General features: G+C 35.8%; 1 long non-coding RNA gene and 1 other non-coding gene across 2 annotated transcripts; one reads left to right on the top strand and one right to left on the bottom strand.

The window, feature by feature from the left end:
* The first annotated feature begins 8,187 nt into the window (after positions 1 to 8,187).
* On the top strand, positions 8,188 to 16,714 carry LOC137944668 (uncharacterized). Its single transcript, XR_011110835.1, has 3 exons — positions 8,188 to 11,030; positions 15,876 to 16,077; positions 16,178 to 16,714. It is a non-coding gene; the product is annotated as an uncharacterized lncRNA (long non-coding RNA).
* On the bottom strand, positions 15,273 to 15,408 carry LOC137945072 (U6atac minor spliceosomal RNA). The gene has a single exon (XR_011110892.1). It is a non-coding gene; the product is annotated as a U6atac minor spliceosomal RNA (small nuclear RNA).
* Positions 16,715 to 21,620: the final 4,906 nt, after the last annotated feature.

The raw sequence follows: 21,620 nt of genomic DNA, 5'->3' as shown, positions 1-21,620 counted from the left end.
GTGACACATAAAATTGGATATGGGGTGAGAAGTAGAGGGCATAGTGCAAGTTTTGGGTTCTTTCCCTAAGGCGATATGTCAAGTATCATATTGTGGTCCAAAAGGAATAGGAGGAGATGGACTTACCTCAATGGGATCCACAAATTTTGTAGGTGTGGTGTCGGCCAATGCTTCAAGGGGTTGAATAGTTGTCGCAACATGCATGTGGAAACAATAATAAATATGGGGATTTATGACCGAGAACGGAAGATGGTAGCCTATTTATAAGAAAGTACGCAGTAAGGATGACATGTGGCTAGTAGAAGTATGATACTTTTATGGTATATAATAATCCAAGGGTTGCATCTAGAATATGACGATACCTTCGTTCTGCTACATAGTTCTGTTGAGGGGTGAAGACACAAGACGTTTGATGGATAACGCCATTTTCTTGACAAAAAGAATCAAGGTCACTAGAGAGATATTCTTTGGCATTATCAAACCAAAGTATTTTTATTTTTTGACCAAATTGAGTAACTACCTTAGCATGAAAGGATTTAAAGATTTATGAAATTTCAGATCGCTCTTTAAAAAGAAATATCCATGTGGTACGAGTAAAATCATCAATGAAGGTAACGAAGTACTTGACTCATGAAATGTTTGAGACGCTCAAGGGTCCCCATATATCTATGTGACTCAACGAAAAAGGAACAACATCTTTAAGTTTAGACTGAGGAGAGTATGTGGTCCTCTGGTGTTTGCTCAATTGATATTTGACATAATTTGAATGCAGGAGAAGAAGAACAAGAGGTTGATAGAAAGGTGAAAGAAAGCGATGAAGATATATGATGTTCTTAAACGATAATAAATCAAAAACTTTATTTCATAGGTCTACAACTTTAAATTTTAGTAAAATTATTTATTTCAATCATCGTTAGTGTTATTTTTTTTATTACAAATAACATTATTGATGCTATAGAAATACTTCATATAAAGCTTCTTCTAATATTATGTTTCCTCATCCACCTAGGCTATGATAGGTTGCACTCTCTGAATCATCCGAGATGGTGTCGACACCATCACCATCTAAGATGATGATACTGAGTCACATAGGAGGGGTGATCTTGTCCTAGAGACACAATACGGAAGTTAACTATACTCCTCTCAATTATATTAAATTATATTTTACCCGCAATAATTTATATTCTGTGTATATAGATACATCCACACCTCTTGGTTTGTCCATATCGGTTCCATTTGCATCCTTGCATTCAAGGCGATATCAAGGCCCCACTAGGTGTTCCAGAGTTGATGAGCTGGTGGCAAACCATGTTCACTCATTTGGTGGTCCATGTATTGAGGACTTTTATGGAGGTGAAATGTAGAAAAATTCAAATCCTAAACCTAGATAGCTTGTGCCTATTCTTATGTTGAGGTAACATTTTAGGAAAATGTCGAATTTATGGAAAAAATAAATACTCTATTGACTTGTAGTAATCAGAGTACATGAACCCCTATTTATAATAGTGGAAAGTAGTAGAGTCCAATTACAATTAAGCTACCCTTGTCCCAATTACACCCAAACTCTAACACTTAAAGATAAGTCCTAGCATAATTAAATAACTCAACATAAATAGAAGACTAACATAACTAAAACAATTTTAAACTGAAACTCTTCTATGAGACCTCCTTCTGTAATAATTTTGGCTCTGTAAAACTTCTTATTATGAGAGTCATGTAAGACTCTTTCATATTTATTCTTCAACACTCCCCCTCAAGTTGGATTTTATAACTTCAACTTGCAATGAAAATGATTCTTAGTCTTCAATTTTCTTTTGTTGAAAAAAATTCTTCACAAATAAATTCTTCATAGATGCAAAAACTTCATCTTTTGTGCTCCTCCTTTCTTGAATATTTTGGCCACATAAAAATTAGCACAACATATGGAATAAAATACCTATTTCTTATACTTCTTCTTCTACTTCTCCCCCCTCAAGCTAGGAGGTAATGGCAGTGATCTCAGCTTGAAACAAATAACATAGATGTAGTAATAATATCCTCCATCACGGTGTCCCAAGGATAAGTACGAAACTGCACACACTCAAAAGGTAAAAATGGGTGATAAAACATAAGTCAAAACCAACATCAAGGATTTTGAACAAAAATAGTGACAATAATCACAAAAATGGTAATGCCTGTCATTCACTAGATAGCAATAAAAAACCCAAGGGTACTAATAAAAATTCTCAATAGATGGTACTAATAAAAAGTTTCAATAGACTTAAAAACACCCATAGATATAAAAAAGGTAAACCAACCAAAGCAACACACAAGAGGTTGGCCCAAAGGGTATGTGAGAGTCAAGAAAGGATGCTAGGAGAAAGGTAACCGACAAAAAGGGGTAAGTGAGATATTTTCTTGATATTGTTGATCAATAACAACAACTCAAAAAGTGACGCAAAAAAATCAGCTTAAATTCTGATTTTTCAATACAACAGGATTCCAACATGACCTTTGATTCCTCCGATGCGAATATATCCTTAAATATAGATAAAATTGACATAAAATTTTCTCCTTATGAAACTATAATTAAATAAATTTTATCCAAGTGTAACTTCTCTTCATAGAATATACTTTTTTTGAGATAAATAATCTAATAGATTTCGGTCTCTGTAATTTGGCCGAACTAATTACTCTTTCTTCTTTTTCCAGTCTAACCATTGACTCTTCCAAGATCAATATCTCCATATAAAAAAAATCAAATATAGAATTGGTTGAATAGGTAAGAAAATAGACTTACATATATTTCTTTTGATATATAATTATCCATATAAAGTCTCGTTCTTGATAGCATAAGCCGGCTTGAAAGTTGAAGTTTTCTACTACTGCTCGAACCTCTCTTGTAATCTGATCTTTGTTGCTTCAAATATATATTTCTCTTTGTAAAAAAGTTCGATTGTCAAAATTCATTTTGCGTTGGAAAGTAGACTCGAATATATTTTTGTCAATATATAATATGAAATATGAAAATCTCATAATAAAGGTGAAAACACAAAGCAAACAACGCGTATAGGGACTGAAAGAGAAAAAAAAAGATAGATACGAAACTAAACTGCTAGAGATAATAGATAAAAAAAGGATCACATTATCTCTGTGGGTTGACCGAGTCAACTCATAGAACCTGCTCTGATACCATGTTGAATTTATGGAAAAGAGAAATACTTCATTGACTTGTTGCAATCAGAGTACATGAACCCCTATTTATAATAGAGGAAAGTAATAGAGTCCAAGTACAATTAAACTACCCCTTGTCCCTATTACACCCAAACTCTAACACTTAAAAAAAGTTCTAGCATAATTAAATAACTCAACATAAATAGAATACTAACATAACTAAAACACCTTTAAACTGAAAATCTTCCGTGAGACCTGTTTCTGTAATAATTTTGGCTTTGTAAGACTTCTTATTGTGAGAGTCATGTAAGACTCTTCCATATTTGCTCTTCAACAAAAAACGTTGACATTGATTTCACTAGTAATGTATGTTAGTTTTGTGTTATAGGAAAATTTTGATGTCAATATCACTAGTAATGTGGTAGTACGAGCTGTCATGCATGCTATATTGGGTGCTACATTTTGATAGCACCAGACTGCTATGCATGGGTAGTATAAGTAGTGTGGATGCCACCACACAACACTATCTACTACTTAAAGAAGGATTTCCCTCAAAGACTGATAGTGGCTATGCATGAATGTGTTTAAGGGAGAGGGGTTCAAGGTAATCTAAATTTATATGGTTTTTTTAAATCGATTATTTTTTTATTTGACTAATGCCTAATTTTCATTTACAGAGAGATTCACGAGTAAATGTAAAAAATATTCAAAAACATAATGTTCGATATACCACGTGATCAAAGTCTTTTATGCGTATAAGAGAGGAGATGGTATGCATGTTTAATTTGGAGTATATTTTATTCAATTGTACTATTATTCTGACATATTTACATTGATGTGTCCTTATAAATATGTAGGGTACAAATTGCTCTAATATTGAGTAATTTTGGCTTACTCATCATTCCGATGAACGTGGACTAACGAATCTGAAGAATAATATGTAAGTATCATTTTCTTATAAATGTTACATGTTATTTTAAGCTTGAATAATTAAAAATTACCTCTTGTTATTTTTTCATAGGAGGAGATGCAACGGTTATTCCGAGAGGCACATGAGGTTGGTGAGCTAGTTGATGAGAGTGCCATTGTGAGACAGGTTTTTGAATTTTGGTCTGGCTACATGAAGGGGTTGAATTTGTCTCAAATGCCTCTTCCTAGGATGGCCCGACCACCTTCGTTCCAACCGCCTACACTTGCAGAACAGGAGTTGCAGGAAACTCCGAAGGAGCTAAGAAATGTAAAGCATCATACTAAGGAGCAAGATAACAAGATGAAGAACTTAGAGATGCAAATGCAAACTTAGAGCCAATAGCCACCAGATTCACCTCACGTGTATGGACTTTAGTTTTGTATCATTTTTGTATAATTTATAGTTTTTTAGTTTTGAAAATACTTTTTGTATGTCACAATTTTTTTATATTTAATAATATAACTCTTTGCTTATCTATTATTTATTTTATTTTTTATTTTAAAATTTTATGAATTATTAAACTTGGAAAAATATTTTTAAAAATAATTATTTCTATCAAAAAAGTAAAATTTGCTAGAAGAAAATTTTGTCTATTATTTATCTAGAAAAATTAAATTTTGTTGGCAGAAATTTTTGCCAAGAAATTTAAATTTCATTGAAAAGGATTATCTCTACAAATGATTTTTTTTCTTGCTAAAAATTATGCTAGAGAAAAAAATTCATTGGAAGAGGTTATTTATCCTAGAAAAATTTAAATTTGTTGGCAAATGGAAAATTAATTTTTTAAAAAAATTATTTATATTGTTTTTGCTAGCATAGAGCTTTCCCATCAACATTTTATTTTCATTGGGAAAGATCTTTGCCAAAAAAAAATTGAAATTTACTAGCAAAAACCTCTAATAGCATAAATTAGCCAACACAAAGTTGCTAGCAAAATTAGCCAATGAAAGTTGCTAGTGAAGTTATTGCTGGTAGAACGTTGTGCCAACAAAAATTGAACTTTTTCGAACAAAAAATTGGTTTTCGAAAAGTTAGTTTTTTTGTACTACACATTTGGAGGCTTACAAAAAAAAAATCTTCTAGATATGGTTAAAATTCCATTTATGGAATATGGGGTCAACTCCTTTACTCTGGGTCGAATCTATTTGCTCCAACAATACTTTTTAGGCTGGAGTTCACATTTTGTTTCCTTATAGGGTCAAGTCCTTTGTGTTGGAGTGGATTCCTATAGCTTTGTTCCTTCTATGAGAGTTGATTGCTTAATTAAAATCCAAACTCATTGTCAGTCAGATTCTACTTCTTGTAGCTAGCAGTTGAGTGCATGGGTTTAACTCCTTGATAATGGTCGACTCCTGCTGATATGTGATTTGAGATTTTCTGGAGATTTGAATATCTTGAGCTTGTGTGTTCAATAACTTGTGCATGTGCTGACTCCATATGGGTGTACTCAACTCCATCAACTTTTGATTGAGTTATATAATGTAATTTTGAATGTTGCGACCTTCTGCAACTTCATGTACTCAACTCCTTTCTTGTGGAGCTCCTTTTGAGGAATGCAAACTTTGTGCACGCTTAGAACAAAAAATGTGAATAACCTATGTTTGGTATCATCAAAATATGGGTTTATGGAGAAAACTTTCAGCTTCTTTTCCTCAATAGCATTGTCTTGAAGATGGAGAAGAAATAAAGAAAATCCTCACTCTCATTTGATCGTTTTAAAAATAGGGATAACATAGAGAAAATAGAGACAAATACAACCAAATGAATAGAAGAAGAGAGGTGTTCTCGAACATAAAACATGATGACTACATATTAACCTCTCTTCTAGATGGAAGGGAAACTCAAGGAGGGAAGGAGGAGCTGCATTGGAGGAAGAAATTAAAAAAAATCTAAGAAAGCCAAAAATTTGAATGTGGAGGCACTACGAAGATGATGAAAAAAGTGCATGAAAAGGAACTAAAACCTAAGAGAATAAGGGAAAGACTTTCTCTTCATCGTCTTTGTGAGTCCATGTTGAAATTTTAAGAGAGGAAATAAATGCATTGATAATGTTAATTGAGTATATTGAACTTCTATTTATAATAAAGGAAATAACTAGGATCAGAGTATCATTAAACTATCTATGACCCAATCACACTCAAAATCGAGCTCCTAATTATAATCTAAGTAAACAACAATTTAACAATTAAAGAGTTAAAATGATTAAAACACCTTAGAAATGAGAATCTCCAGTGAAACTTGCTTCTATGAGATTTCTATTAGACTCCACCATATTAATTATATTTCTTTGAGATTATGAGTCATGTAAAACTCCTCTATAATTGCTCTTCATCGATAAAACACAAATATAATTTACAGCCTACACATATATCCTTCGACTATGATAGTAGCTCAAATGTATGCAAAATTCACTTGACTTGGGAAAAAAATATTGCAACCCCAATCAATCATTTAAAATTAAAAGCTCTTTTGTGAAAGACTATCCAATAGATTGATAGATTTAAAAATAGTAGCCACGAAATGAATTGCTAAACCAAATTAATGATTTGAAAGTCTAATGAAACAAGTTCATCTAGAAACGACCGAGTACACATAAATATGTGAAAGTAAGGTTTTATGGTAGTAACATTTCTCCAATAAAACTTAGTCAAATAGAAGATTTGAAATTCAAAGCTCAAGAATAGTTCTTGGACTACTACAAATGGTTTAACAATCGAGGTATATCAATTCCAGCTCAATTAAAAGCTAAAATAACTAAGTATTTGAAAATCAGAATTCTATGTTATTTCACCAAACTAATGATTTTCAACATAAGGGTAGGGAGGGACAGGTAGGGATTGAGTAGAGGAGAAGGGGAACGGGGTAGGGACGAATTTTAATTTCCATCACTTTTAAAAGAATAGGTTTTGGGTAAATTCAATTTTTTTTATAAACCTAATCCTAACCTTACCCAAGCCAACTCATATGAAACATGAATACCTGCAGGAGGTTGCAATGGTTCATTGGTAAAATCAATTACCTCATATGAAGCTAAATATGCGCGCATAGATTCTACACAACACATCTACTTGCTGAAATCAAAGCTTGGCAGTTTCATTTTTCCCAGCTCCAAGAGCTTCTAGACTAGGAGGAAGAGTGCTATTAATGGCCTGTATCTCCTCTCTCCCATTCCCAAACTCTCCAACTTCCGCACATTTCCTTCTTCAATCCAGTTGAAGGTATATCCCCCCCTCTATGGGTTTGTTTCATTTGTTCATTAACATATTTGACGACCATTTTCGCATTCTTTAATTTCAGAGAGTGGCTTTAGTTCCAGTGAAGTGCTCTTCGTCTCCGAATGTCGACTCCGAGCATAAAAGTTCCTCTCCAGTTGGTATTTCTACATATAAGTGGTCCGCCGGGATTGAAGCGCTGGGGCTTGTGGAAACTGGGTACTTGACGTACCTCAAGGTCACCAATTCGGCCGCTTTCTGCCCCGTAAGCGGCGGGAGCTGCAGTGATATTCTCAATAGCGACTATGCTGTTGTTTTTGGTGGGTGCCCCTTGTCTTTGTTCTATAACAAATGGTTATTGAAAATGAATCCTTAAACGGGGTGTCTCGAGTTTTGAGCTTCAGATGCGTTATATTGTATTGTTCTACTTATAAGGTTAAATTTCAAATCAGAAGAATGAATACCAACTAATGGTATTTTCTCCTGCTTAAGGCTGGCCGTCCAGCCGCATAAGTTTGGATTTCTTAAGTTATTAATTTTTTTTTTTTTCGATTTTCTACTTGTCCCTTTCCGAGCAGAGCGGATTGTTGGTCGAACAGGTGAAAGGTTAGTTATCGCCCTTTCTATTTTGTTTTTCTTTCTTTTAGGGAGGAGGGGTTAGTAAGAGCAATTCGCTTGCAGTTTATATTCACGTTTCCTGCTTAGTGCTTACATAAAAAATATTGTGCGTGAATATGAATAGGTTATCTCAGAGTTGGATTGAAAATTTCCTGAAGGCAGATGATGGATCTTGTGAAGCGAGCTCCTAAACCTTAGTCTACTCTAAGATACCAGGTGACAAAACTCCTTTTTGTCGTTTCTCAAGAATCAGCTTCTACAGGGAACATAATTTTCTCAGTTTTGAAGATTAATTTTTTGAAATTTGTGTTTGCTTGTTAGATTTACTAGAATGTGACTTCTTTATCTTTTTGAAAGCTATGCATTCATTACAACACAGCATCAAAACGGACAATAACATACTCTTTGCGCTTTAGGATACATAACCTTAACCAATAGTCTCTTTCATTAATAAAATTAAACCACACTCTGCCCACAAAATGATTACAACATGCCCTACCAGTATTATCATTAGTTTAAACATCCATGATTTCATTAATTTCTCTGCATCTATGAGTTTCAAACAATTCCTCTGTTTTACTTAAAAAATTCCTAGAGTCATGAACTATTGGGTCCACATTCCACGGGGAATGGCATCTCTGATTAATACAATCCACGATGATCTTGGAGACCTCTTTGATCTCCAACTTGTTACCAGCAGCACATCAGTTAAATGCGATTCAAGTTTAGCAGTATAGGCCTGAGTCTGATTGTTAAATGTCCCCTTAAGTGGGATAAAAAAGCAAGCTGACATTAATCCTGAGCTATTGGCAACAAATCCTCCAACCCCTCAATTGGATCTCAATCCTTTGGCTGCCCCATCAAAATTTGCCACATGCCACTGAGCAGGTAGATTCTTCCATTTCATGTTTCTTTGAATTATCACTTCTCTAGTTGCACCTTCTCTGCAAGAATTATAGTCATGAAAATTTGAACTCAGTTTATCTCCTGCCATGATAAATTAGAACTTTTCTCTAGTGGCTTTCCTAGTGCTGGACGTGTGCTTGTCGATTTCCGAGGAGAGAGTTTGACGTCTAACAAGGTTTGCAAATGAGAGAGAAGGGTAGCTGCATGGGTGAAGAGTAAGTAGCTTGAGAGATGGAAGAGTGATGAGGGATGTGACGGTGACAGAGACAAAAGAGGATGGATGAACGAAGGGAAGGGGTATTCGGCTAGGGTTAGGGATGAGTAATTGAGAGAGGGATGGCTTGGCAGGAGAGGATTAAAGTTAAGAGAACAGAAGAGGGAGAGTCTAGGCAAGAGAGTAGAGGAAACTGGGTTGAGAGAGAAGTGGGGTTCGGTGGCTACAGAAGGAGAGAATGTTGGCATGGAGAGGGAGTGATGGACATGGGGATAATTTGGGTATAATTTGGCCTTGTTAATTGGTGATCATCTACCTCAAGGCTTGCGCCAAAATAATGATGCTAATGCTTGACGTGAATTGAGATATTACATGGGTATTTATAGCCAATGCCCAAGCCTACTCTGATTCCTGAACTTCCGAAATTCCAAAATTCTGCTTAACCCTAAACATTAAATCACTTCTCTAAATTCCATATATAACTCTAGAATGAAACTAAAAATACTCTTCCTACTTTTTTATTCACTGACCTACGTAGAGGTCTTATTGTTTGAACCAGATTGAGTTAGCTACAATCCAAAAACCAAAACCGACTCGATTACAAAATCAACCCCTAATCCTAATCTTCCAAAGTTTGTAAAAATATTCCCTTGGTCAGGCATTAAATTGTTTTGAGTATTGACCCACCTGGAGTACTGCTATCTGACGTCCATTTCTTTCTCTCCCCCATACTACACTTAGGGTGTAATCGAGTACAGAAAGGGTGGCAGAATGGACAAACTTGATATGAAAATTAGTACAAAACTAGAAATAGAAAATGTGACTGAATGATTCAAAGTTACATAGATGCACAGAGAATTTAATTCTAGACATGTTATCAAATTTAGGACACTGAATCGAAACATGGTCGGCCTACTTGATTCCATTAAGGCAAAAAGGACATGGCGGATCCTGCACAATGTTTCACTTAAAAAGAGTCCGTCTTTTGTCAATAATCTTCCTTTAGTAATAGTCCACACAAGGTCTTGAACCTCAGAGGCAAGGCTCCTCCAAATGGGCTCTCAGAAATTCCATGTTGGCCCAATGTTAAATCAGAGGTAGGCCAAAGTATTCCCTGATTAGCTTGACAACTTGCAAAGGTGAACTTCCCCAAGGATGAGTGAATTGACACATATATTCTCCTTATTGGATACTGGTTCCGGTTGTGTCTATTTGATAAGATAAACATCAGAAAATAAAAATAATAGTTTTTTATTCAATCAACACTAGAGTTCACAGGTACATTTTATTGGTAGTTTTGACTTTTAGCTGTAGTTCCTTTCTTTTTCTCATCTACATGTCCTTTATGTCTATAAATCTGATATATTAACTTTTTGCTTTACTATCATAATATCAATTTAACTAGTAAATTATATACCACTACTTTGCAGGTGGATTGTTTGAAAGAGGATTTCATCATTAATCCTTTTGCATTTGCCATGTGTTCCTCTTCCATTAATTGGTATGATTGCTTATGGTTTAGTTGCATATCTTGGTCTGCAACTAGCTGGAATGAACTTGCCCTTTGGTCTAAGTGAATCAAATGGTCACCACATCTTGCTTGGGACCTCCACCACAATGGCAGCTGCTAGTGCTTACTTCCTGTATCTTTTAAGCATATAATTTACAGTAACGTCGTGCTCATACTGTTTGCTTTCTTTATTCTTGTCATTCAGCTAATTCTTCCTCTCTTTGAAGGCATTATCCTTTCTTTCTGTTTTTTTTACTTTTTTTTGTTTTTGTTTTTCTGAAGCAAATTACTCAAGGTGAGTGATAAGTTCATTCCCTTTTGTTCATATGGTCAGGATCTTGGATGGGGTGGGATTCGAGAAGTGGCAGGCTTGCAATTAACAGTTGCTGCAATTGTGGTTGCTATTCTAAATAATTCATATGGTGCTGCTAAGCCCACAATAAAAAGGTCTTTTTCTTTAACTATCAAAAAAACAGTCTGTCCATTATTTTAGGCATTTGATTTTTTTTTTTAATGTTTTAGTGTATCCTGCATGTGCTTGCCACTAGGGGTGATATCGAGTCGAGCCGAACTCGAACCTGCCTATGTTCGAGCTAGGTTTGATTTAAATATTTCGAACTCGAGCTCGAGCCGAGCAGAGCCTCGAACCTAAAATTGTAATCAAACTCGAGCCCAATAATTTTAATCGAGCTCAAGCTCGAGCTCGAGCTCTAACCTACATTTAAAACTTTGCAAAAATTACATGTCAAATAAATTGTATATAAAATTATACATAAATTTTACTTAAATTGGGCATGAAAACATAGAAAAATAATAAGCTTTCTTTCCTCTTATTGAGTAGAGAGAAAAAATAGGAGAGAAAATAATATAGAAATATGGTTTCTCATGATTAGATGCACATAGAAAGTGGAAAAGAAAATTAACAAACATGAATTATAACAATGTCACCCTACCAAATGCCAGAATAAGAAATAGTTTCATGGTCAACTCATTAAATATAATACCAGGAAAAAGCAATGTCACCCCCCCCAAAATTATAGGATTTTCCTTCATTGATGCCACAAATCATTTTCTCCATCCAACCCAAGATAGAATGTAAATTTTCAAGTAATTATACATAACAGCCATGAAAAATCAGGCAATACATCTTTCTATTCATTGAAGATTAACTACAAGAAACCCTGGTTAAGAAGTATTATGAGAGGATTTTCATAAGCAAAGAGATTGAACATGGGACATAGTTCATTGACAAAATAAAAAGGGTTATAAAGGGCCTCCCCACAAGGAGGGATTTCCTAAAAACACAATGACATGAAACCATGGTTTTCCCTTTGGTTGTCTTCTTTTCTATTTGTGGTGCTGCAACTTAACCATGACAATGATCAGAACACTTGATTCATTGATAAAAATGGATTTAAGAGAGATAAGGTGCAACAAGGTAGAATCTTAATTATCTGCCCTTATCCTAATGTGGATCTAGAAAGAGCAGCCTAAACCCTATAAGACATGATAAAATGGTATAACAATATCCAATCACATGTGAATAAATCAAGGAGAAAGAAAAAACAAAATACCAAAAAGAGTATAAAATCACACAAGTAACACATATGAGATGGGCAAGACCTGCCGCCCTAAGCCTTTTCTTCTTAACTCTCTGTCAGGTTCCAGTTGGGGATTTGGGCGTAGAGGTCAGATAGTGTCGAGTGTGAAAGAGAAAAGGAGCGAGACTCGAGAGGATGATGAAGTTTGTATGAGAGAAAGGAAAGAGAGAAATCTTTGTAAGCCAGCGAAGGGACACACGGTCGTCTGCCGAGAGAGGCTCCTTGGCAGATGGCAATGAGGGAGACTTGTCCTTTCTCATCAGCGACGGACTCGAGAGGACAAGGTTTAACAGAAACAAGGAGAACCGGAATTTTTTTTCTTCTATCTTCCCCTTTCCTCGCTTTCCCTCCAAAATGGCTACAACTCAACTATTGATTGGAGTGGAGAGGTTGGTGCCGGAAGCCCAATTCCCAACTGCCGTCTGACGTGTAGAGGAAATGTTTTGGGCATTCAGCATCTTCGGTCCTAACTCTTTACTCTGTGTTTAAGTAAACGAGCCGGTTCTCGAACTTTTGAACCGAACCGAGCCTCATTCGGGTTCGGCTCGTTTACTTAAATGAGTCGGAAATCCGATCTTGAATTTGATTTGAGATCGGATTTTTTCAAATCGAACCGAGCCAGAACCGAACCGAGCTTGAGCTATTCGAGAACTGGCTCGGTTTGATGCCACCCCTACTTGCCACATTCTATCCTCTTTGCAAGTCATTGGGAATAATACAAGTAGCATATAGAGTTTCAGGTCATTAGGACTCTTTGGATTGAGACGATGAAAATGCAGAGTAAGATGGGGTGTCTTAGAGTAAAAGTGAAGAGAAGGGTGGTTGAGCATAATCAGTTTCAACCTATACTAGTTCAGTTAAATGCTTCTTTTAATTACAAGTCAAGTAACATCCTAGTTTAAGTAGGAAACAAAAATATGTGTTCACCTAAAATAAAAAATACATGAATAGGTAAGTTTGTAGACAAGTAGGATTCCAACACTGTATTGTACTCCAACAAACCCTGTCAAGCTGATCCATATAGATCATAGATGCCGTAGCTTGCTATAATTGCACACCTCACAAACTGATGATATTGAAGCTTGATATTGAAGCCTTGGTAAATAAAGCTACAAGCTGACTTTCTGATGAACTGTGTTGGGTACAATATTTTTTCATGCACTTTGTCTCGTTTAAATAATCTTGAAAAACATTTATGGCTATGTATGCCACTTGAGCTTTTCAACTGTCAAATAAATTCTTAGATCAAATTCATCATTCACTTATATAGTGAGTGCCCTTCAGCTGGGCAGTAAAAATGGACTCTGAGCTTGAACCAACATGTATAAATAAACCATGGTAGGAAGCTTCAGATTGCTACTTATTTCTTCTTGCTCTGCATAGCAATTTGTTAGAGTTTAGGGATATTTTGGTCATTTTACTAGGATATTATTGTGTCTTGATGTTCTAGTTAGTAAGATGTTAATTAGGGAAAACCAATAATGTACTTTTTATCATTTTTTACTACGGATTTATAGCTGTAAGTGGTACATGTGTCACAAGGGCAATATGGTCATTTTCTTTGTAATTCACTTAAGCAGAAGATTAGGGGTCTACCAAACACCTAACAAGACTGGGAGTTAAATGCAGTCTCTTTCTCCCCTCTTCTTCTCTTTCTTTTCCTCTTCTCCTCTTGTCCTCTCTTTAATCTTTCTTCTTCCATGAGTTTACATGGTATCAGAGCAATGAATCCACTTGAGGACACATAGTATTGGAGTTTTATCCTTCCTTCTCAAGTCTGGGAGTTCTCTAGAGGGAAAAACTTCAATCTTTTTCTGCTAATTGGCCTAAAGTTAGAATCTTTTCATTTCCTTGTGTGTTAGAACGTTCAAGGTGATGGCATTTGTTGCAAATTAGGCAGCTTCATGTGTTTTTGTGCCCTAAGAGGGTTGTTTTAAGGTCTGTGAGTTGGAAGTCATCTTGGATGCATTGATAAGTAAAGATTGGTCTTCTTGTGTTTATACTCAGGTAATTGAACCCTAGGTGTGTGCTAGTGTGGGCCCATAAGTGGCTATGCAATTATAGTGCTTGGAGTGATAAAGTGGGTTTGGTGTGCTGGAATTGGTGATGTTTGTGACTATTGATAGTACTAGATTTGGTGACGTTTGTGACTATTGATGGTACTAGATCGGCTGACATTGGTAAAGTTGTTACTCCTTCCAAGGGATCAAGTGAATCAGATTTTAAGGACTCTCACTCCATTCAAATAACCTCTACTAAGCTGAATGGGCATAACTACAGTAATTGCCACAGATTTGTTAAAATGTTCATAAGGCAAAAAGAAAGTTGAGGTTCCTTACTAAAGTTCCTCCCTCACCCTCTAATGATGATTTGGAGGTAGAATACAACCAAGTTATGATTTGGCTAGTGAATAGTATGAAGGAAACTCTGTGTGATGAGTTGTCTACATTAAAGGAGATCTAGGATACATTTTAATCTATTTTCCCCAAGAAACTAACCTGTCCAGAATTTATAATTTATATGCAATGTTTTTTAGTATATCAAGGGGTGTTAGGACAATGAATCAGTAATTTATAGAGATGAGAGGTGTCTTGCAAGATATCAATACATTTCATACTTGTGACATTTGTCAATAGTCAAGCTATATCAATGCATCCCTACCTTACCTCTAGATACTTCATATGAATGTTGGTTGTGTCAGCTAAGCAAGAACCTTCGGAATTCGTTTCCTCTAAGTATTCAACAAAGTTAGAGTCTGTTCCATTTAGCTCATTTTGACATATGGGGCCCATGTCGGGTCCACAATTCTGTGGTTTCAAGTATTTTTTAACATATCTAGATGATTATAAGCGTGTGACTTGGGTATATCTCCTTTGGAAGAAAACAAAAGTGTTGGATATATGTATCAAATTTCATGCTGAAATAAAAACATAATTTAGTGCTTCCATCCATGTCTTTCGTTTTGATAATGGGCTTTTGAAAATAATAAGTTCCTGTCTTTTTGTGATATGCATGAGATTATTCATCAAACCTCATGTGTGTATACTCTTTAGCAAAATGAGGTTGTCTTTTTTTTTTTTTTTTTAAATAAAAAATTTGGTAAGATCCACCGTAAGGTGGGTAGCCTTAACCGAGAGTGGTAATAGGTAAGCCCGAAGGCTGTTCCCGTCCCTATCTGGGGAGATGCTGGGGAGATGGCAACCATCTCTCCTTTCAACAAACACCTCAAAATGAGGTTGTTGAACAAAGGAATTGACATTTGCTTGAAGTTGCTCATACACTAATTGTTCTAGATGCATGTTTCATAGTCATTTTGGGGGTTGTTGTGCTCTCATCTTGCTATTTGATTAATAGAGGGCCATCCTCTGTGTTAGGTGGCTATAGCGTTGTGCATGTTTTGAATCCTGGGTGTATGCTATTTGATTTATCTCCTTGAGTTTTTGGATCTGTTTGTTTTGTTCATTGTGTTGCTCCTTATATTATAAATTCTCTATGACGGCTAATCGCTGTGTTTTCATGGGGTATTTCAAAAATCAGAAAGGTTATTAGTGTTATGATCCTCAATCTAGAAAAATGTATGTCTTTACTTATGTGACTTTCTTTGAGAATACACATTATTTTTCGCCTTTTGATGTTTCTCCTGTTGAAATAGATTTATCTCTTGAGTCGCCTTTACCTATTCCTATCATAGATGTCTCAAGCATGGACTCCACACCACAACAAAGAAAGCCATTACAAGTGTATCAGCATAAGCCTGTGCTTTTGCGGCATCACAAGTTAATGATCAAAGACAGGTATCAATGGTTCTCACTCCTAATTGCCTCCACAATTGACCTCCATGCCTGCAACTCCAGTTGTGAATGACCTTGATCTTCCTATTTACCTTTGGAAAGGTAAACGATCATGTACACATCCTATTTCTTGTTATGCGTCTTTTGATTCTGTTTTCCCTATGTATAGATTATTTACCTTGTCTTTGTCGAATATTTCCAGTCCTACTAAAGTGCAGGATATATTAACTTCTCTGGTGTGGAAAAAGGCTATAGATGAGGAAATGGGAGACTTAGTTCCTTGGAAAACGTGGGTCTTGGTTGATCTGCCTCCTTGGGCTGCTATGGCTGACTATAGATGGGTTTATACAGTTAAGTATAATGTTGATGGCATCGTGGAATGGTACAAAACAAGGTTGGTGTCTAGGGGATACACACAAACATATGATTTGACACTTTTTACCTTGTAGCTCGGTTTAGTATTGTGTGGATCTTGGTTTTGATAGCAGTGAATAGGAGTTGGTCTTTGTACCAAGTTGATATAAAAAATGTATCTTTGCATGGAGACTTGTAGGAAGATATATATATATATATATATATGGAATAACATCTAAGGTGTGTTGCTTAGGGGGAGATAAGCTATGTTAAAGCTCTAGAAAGCTATATATGGTTTGAAGCAGAGTCCAAGGGCATGGTTTGAGAAATTCATTATAGTGGTGATGTTATTTGGGTTCATCAGATGTCATTGTGGCCATTCCTTGTTTATTATATGTAGACAATCTAGTGTTGTTGTGCTAGTGATGTATATAAATGATATTGTGCTCGCTGGGGATGATATTGAAGGGATTTAGAATGTGAAGAAGCATCTCAAGGAGCACTTTAAGACAAAGACCTCGGTACAATTAAATACTTTTAGGAATAGCAATGGCCAAAAGCAAGAGTATGGTTTTATCGTAGAGGAAGTATGTGGTTAATATGCTGAGTGAACTTGGATTATTGTGTGCAAAACTTGCAAACACACCTATGGATATGAACTTGAGCTTGCATGATGACAATAGTGCACCACTTACCGATGGAGCTATGTATCCAAGATTGTTTGGCCAATTGCTTAATACTACTGTTACTAGACCAAACATACCATTTTTCGTTGGAGTTGTAAGTCAGTTTATGGAAACTCTCAGGAAAGTGCATCTTGAGGTAGCACATGGAATATTGAGATACTTGAAAGGTGCTCTTGGTAAGGGGTTGCGTTATGAACCACTTAGCCACTTAAATATTGTAGGTTTTTCAGATGTAGGCTATGCAAGAATGAAGTTAGGTGGAAAATTTACTACAGGCTATAGTGTGTTTGTCAGAGGTAAATATTGAGTAATATCGTATAATGTAAGTGAGTTTATGTGGGTGAATTTAGTGTAAGGGGGGGGGGGGGGGGGGGGATTCGTGATGTAGTGTTAAGTGGCAAAGTGACTATTCCATATGTAAGGACCATTGATCAGATTGGAGACTTATTCACCAAGGCCCTTGCTAAGTGTCCATCTTCAATTTTTGTTCCAAGTTGGGGTTAGTGGATATATATGTGTGGAATGTAAGGGTTCAATGGTATTTTGGTTATTTTACTAGAATATTATTGTATCCTGATGTTTTAGTTAGCAAAATGTTAATTAGGGAAGTCCAATGATGTAATTCTTATCAATTTTTATTACTGATTTATGGTTGTAAGTTGTATAAGTATCATAAGAACAATATCGTCCTTTTCTTTGTAATGTACTGAAGCTGTTTATAAGAGGATTATGGGTCGATCACACCCTAAGGAGACTGGAATTAATTGAAGGCTCTTTCTCCCTTCTTCTTCTCTTTCTTCTCCTCTTCTCCTCTTCTCCTCTCTGTAATCTTTCTTCTTCCTTTAGTTTACAATTCTATCTCTTCCTTTAGAATATTTCAGTAGGCAACGAATAAAGAAGACTAAGAGAGGGACTCTCAAAACCCTAACCAGTGTGCAAGACAAAAGATAAAAGAGAATGGGGTGGGACAATAACATTGAGACTAAAGAATTAAAAGATGATATCAAACCTAAAATAATAATGAAAATCATTAAGCAACAACACTTGGATCAGGCTGTATGGTAACAGTTTTATGCTACTCAACCTATTAAGCATAAAAAAGAATCACCCTGTCAACCTAACAAACTCTAGAAAATGAGATAATTTATATTCCACAAACTAAGGGTGTTGTATTTCCATAAATAAAGTTCGAACCAGACAAGGTGATAAAATATTTGAACAGAAAAATAGAGGTGACTCACGATTCAGAACCAAAAAATAAGAGAATTCCTAAAAACCACAACTCTTCATAATTATTTGTTGAGATGGAATTGCAAAATGGTAGTAGTTTGTTTGTGGAACTCCACAATTTACCTCTAGTTAAGGATGTGGCAGCATAGTAAAACCAGAGAATTAACTGATGGAGGAAATAACTGAAGAACCTCAACTTAGAAACAAGTCCAGCTGATTAGAAATACTAATAATGCCTAGGTTCAATCTCATAAGAAATTTGTGCACAAAACAATTCTCTATATGTTGTCATCACAGTTATTAAATACAACAACTTTCCAAGTGTTGCCACCATTGTTTTCCTTGTATGTCTCCACAATACTGGACACTATATTTTAAATTTTCTTCTAGTCTCTAAATGAAATCACATTCTCCTTTTGACTATTGATTCCCTCGTTTTCTTCATCTCTCTATTAATCGGATCGTACTAGCGGAATTAACAATGTACATATGTGCTTCCATCTGTTTGGACATAGATGACCAGAGCTGCCCTTCTTTGATCCTGCCCTTTATTTTTTAATACAATCATCCTATTTAGTGTTGTGAAACCTGAACTGAACAGGCTGGTCAAACGGTTTCAATTGGACCGGTGCCCTGTCTGGGTTGCCTATTTTCCAAAGCTGGGGAGGCTGAAACCCGGTTGACCTAGCTGGGTCATGTGGATAAACTGCTGAACTGTGCAACCCAACGACCCACCATGAACCGATCTGGAAGTAGTGGGGGCATCGATCCTTCCTCCCCTTCATTGGGCACTCAAAATCCCATGTTGCCTTTCCACATGAAACCACGTGAGCATGAACGTGTTCAGAAACAGTTAAGACCCTGAGAGAGCAATCTCCTTCAGCTGCAGGTAGAGGAAGAAACTGCATTGTGAGTGGTGGAAGATTAAAGAAGAAGTGTATCTGTGAAAAGATTATGTGGGTTGAGAGGCCAGGTTAGATGGACTTTCTAATGTCTTTTGTGAGTTGTACAGGCAGCAAGCGAAGAAAGAGTCAGAAAATGAACACAGGCAAAATATCAGCAAGAAGGGGAAAGCTCCTTGATAACTTTTCATTTTCTTTGTCCATGATTCTGATAAGTTTTTGATCGCTATGGCTGCAAATACGTGGAAGAAGAGAGGAATGCCCTCAATATGGTTGGTTTTTGCAGTCTTCCTCACTCTCAAATCTGACTTTCCTCTTTGGCTCTTTTGCCCTTTTACCTTTTGTTTTTGCCTGAAGAAGCTGTAATCCTTGTCCAAAAGCCATGATTTGTCCATTTGGTTCCTAGTTCATGACCAGTACAAATACTCAAATTGGAGAAACATGAAGATCAACAAAGCCCGTAAGAAAAACTTTTTTTTCTTCTAGTTTTCAAGTTGTTAAAAGTTACATCTATAGGGGTATTTTAGTCTTTTTACATATTAATATGAGTCCATGGAGTGTTAGTTAGATTGGATTGATGTTAGAAGTCTATGGTTAAGATTGTATGTTATTTGGATATGTAGTTATTGGGTTATGTATTATGGAGCCTCGAGGGGTATTTTGAAAAAAAGTGTTGGCCCAGGTGGCTTCTCAACAAGGGGGGTATTGAGATATTCAAACTAAAATCGTTTTGTGCAAGAAAAAAATATCATGCAATTAAGCAATTCAATGTAAGTACGATCATGCACACACGATAAAGACAATTTTTTTTGTTTTTTTTTTGTTTTTGATGTTGTTCTCCTAGGGGGTTAGTCAACATGACTTAGGACATGAAGATCAAGCGCATTACTCAGTTCATGTCCTGATGTCGTTAGGGAGCGCCAAAGATTATGTCATATACATGATTATCCATGACTTAGGAGTTTATGTCCCAAGAGTAAACAGTGGAAAGTGTTTTTCGCCTGATTTTGAGAATCATGTACATGACACTCGCGGGACGCTCTTTCGGGCCTCTGTCTCTCGCACACTGTCGCTCTCATTTTCGTTCTCTGGTTCCCGCAACTCTCTTTCGTTCCGCAACCCTCTCTCGTTCTCTGCTCCCTCTCTCTCTCTCTCTCTCTCTCTCTCTCTCTCTCTCCGGTCTCCCTCTCTACGACATCCTTCTCTCCTTCTCAGACTCGCTCTCCCTCTGAACCTCCCGCTCGCTTCTCCCTCTCTCTCTCTCTCTCTCTCTCTTCTCCCTCTCTTCTCCCTTTTGGTATCTCACTCCCTTCTCCCTCACGCTATTATCTTTTCCCCAAAAGACCTTCCAATTTCTTGCGATTTCCCCTGTTTCAATTTTGGTTTTCTTTGATTTTGACATTTGGGCTTCAATTTCTTAATTTCTACTTTGATTCGGCCTCGATTTTCACATTCGGCTTTGATTTCAGCCATCGGCTTCGGTTTAACAGCCATCCTCCCTCTCCTCTCTCTCTCGACCTTCGTTGCAGAGCACAAGAGGTTGAGCATCTGTTGCAGAGCTTCTCGGCCTCCCTCTCTTCTCCCTCTCTGCGTACCGTTAGAGCGCCGCCTCTATCGGCGTTGCCCGCCGTCGTTGCCGTTGCCCGTTGGCTCGCCGTTGAGGAAGACGACGATGGTTTAATTTTTCCTAAGTTAGAAAAAATTAAACTATCGTCATTAAAATCATTAATTTATAAAATTAATTTATAAAATAATTATTTTTATTTATTTAATATATTTATTTTATAATTACTATATTAAAATAGTGATTTAATAGTCATAATTAAAATATTGTTAAAATAAATATTTGATAAATTATTTTGGCATAATTATCCGATTGCTATAGTTAATTAAACCAATGGTTTTAAATTTTGAGATAATATATTATTAATTAATAATACATAAAATATATTATGTACAAATATATAGTGTGTTAAATTTATGATTAGATCAATTTTTTCTCTTAAATTATTCATTTTTAGGTTAAAGTATATCATATGTTATTAATAAATTAATAACTCAACGTATTACTTTCGTTTTTGTTATTTATAACGTTATTTATTTATTATTTGTAATTAATTATATGCGCATTTCATTGGCTCGTGTAATTACCATATTAATACACAATAAAATATCTAATTTAATTATTAAATATATTAATATATTTAATTATACGTTAAATAACTTATTCGTGTAGTAATAATGGTTGTTTTACCTAATTTGGGGTTTAAGGATTATGTTGTAATTAAGTGTACTGTAAAGATTTAGAGATTCTCTTGTTTTTTATGTTTTTCTCATGTTGGGGCACTAACACTGGAAACTGTTTTTCAGTGCACATAAAGTCGTCAAAACTAACACCAAGTGCGAAGATGATCTACATGTACATGACTGACATGATCTTCATGTTGGACATGAACTTGATCTTCATGTATCC

This window comes from Aristolochia californica, unplaced genomic scaffold (genome assembly GCF_029961685.1).
Source record: "Aristolochia californica isolate CCGP_79_NKW_82.1479 unplaced genomic scaffold, dmAriCali1.0.hap1 SCAF_11, whole genome shotgun sequence".
Lineage (NCBI taxonomy): Eukaryota > Viridiplantae > Streptophyta > Magnoliopsida > Piperales > Aristolochiaceae > Aristolochia > Aristolochia californica.
This window is presented reverse-complemented; position numbering and strand designations above follow the sequence as displayed.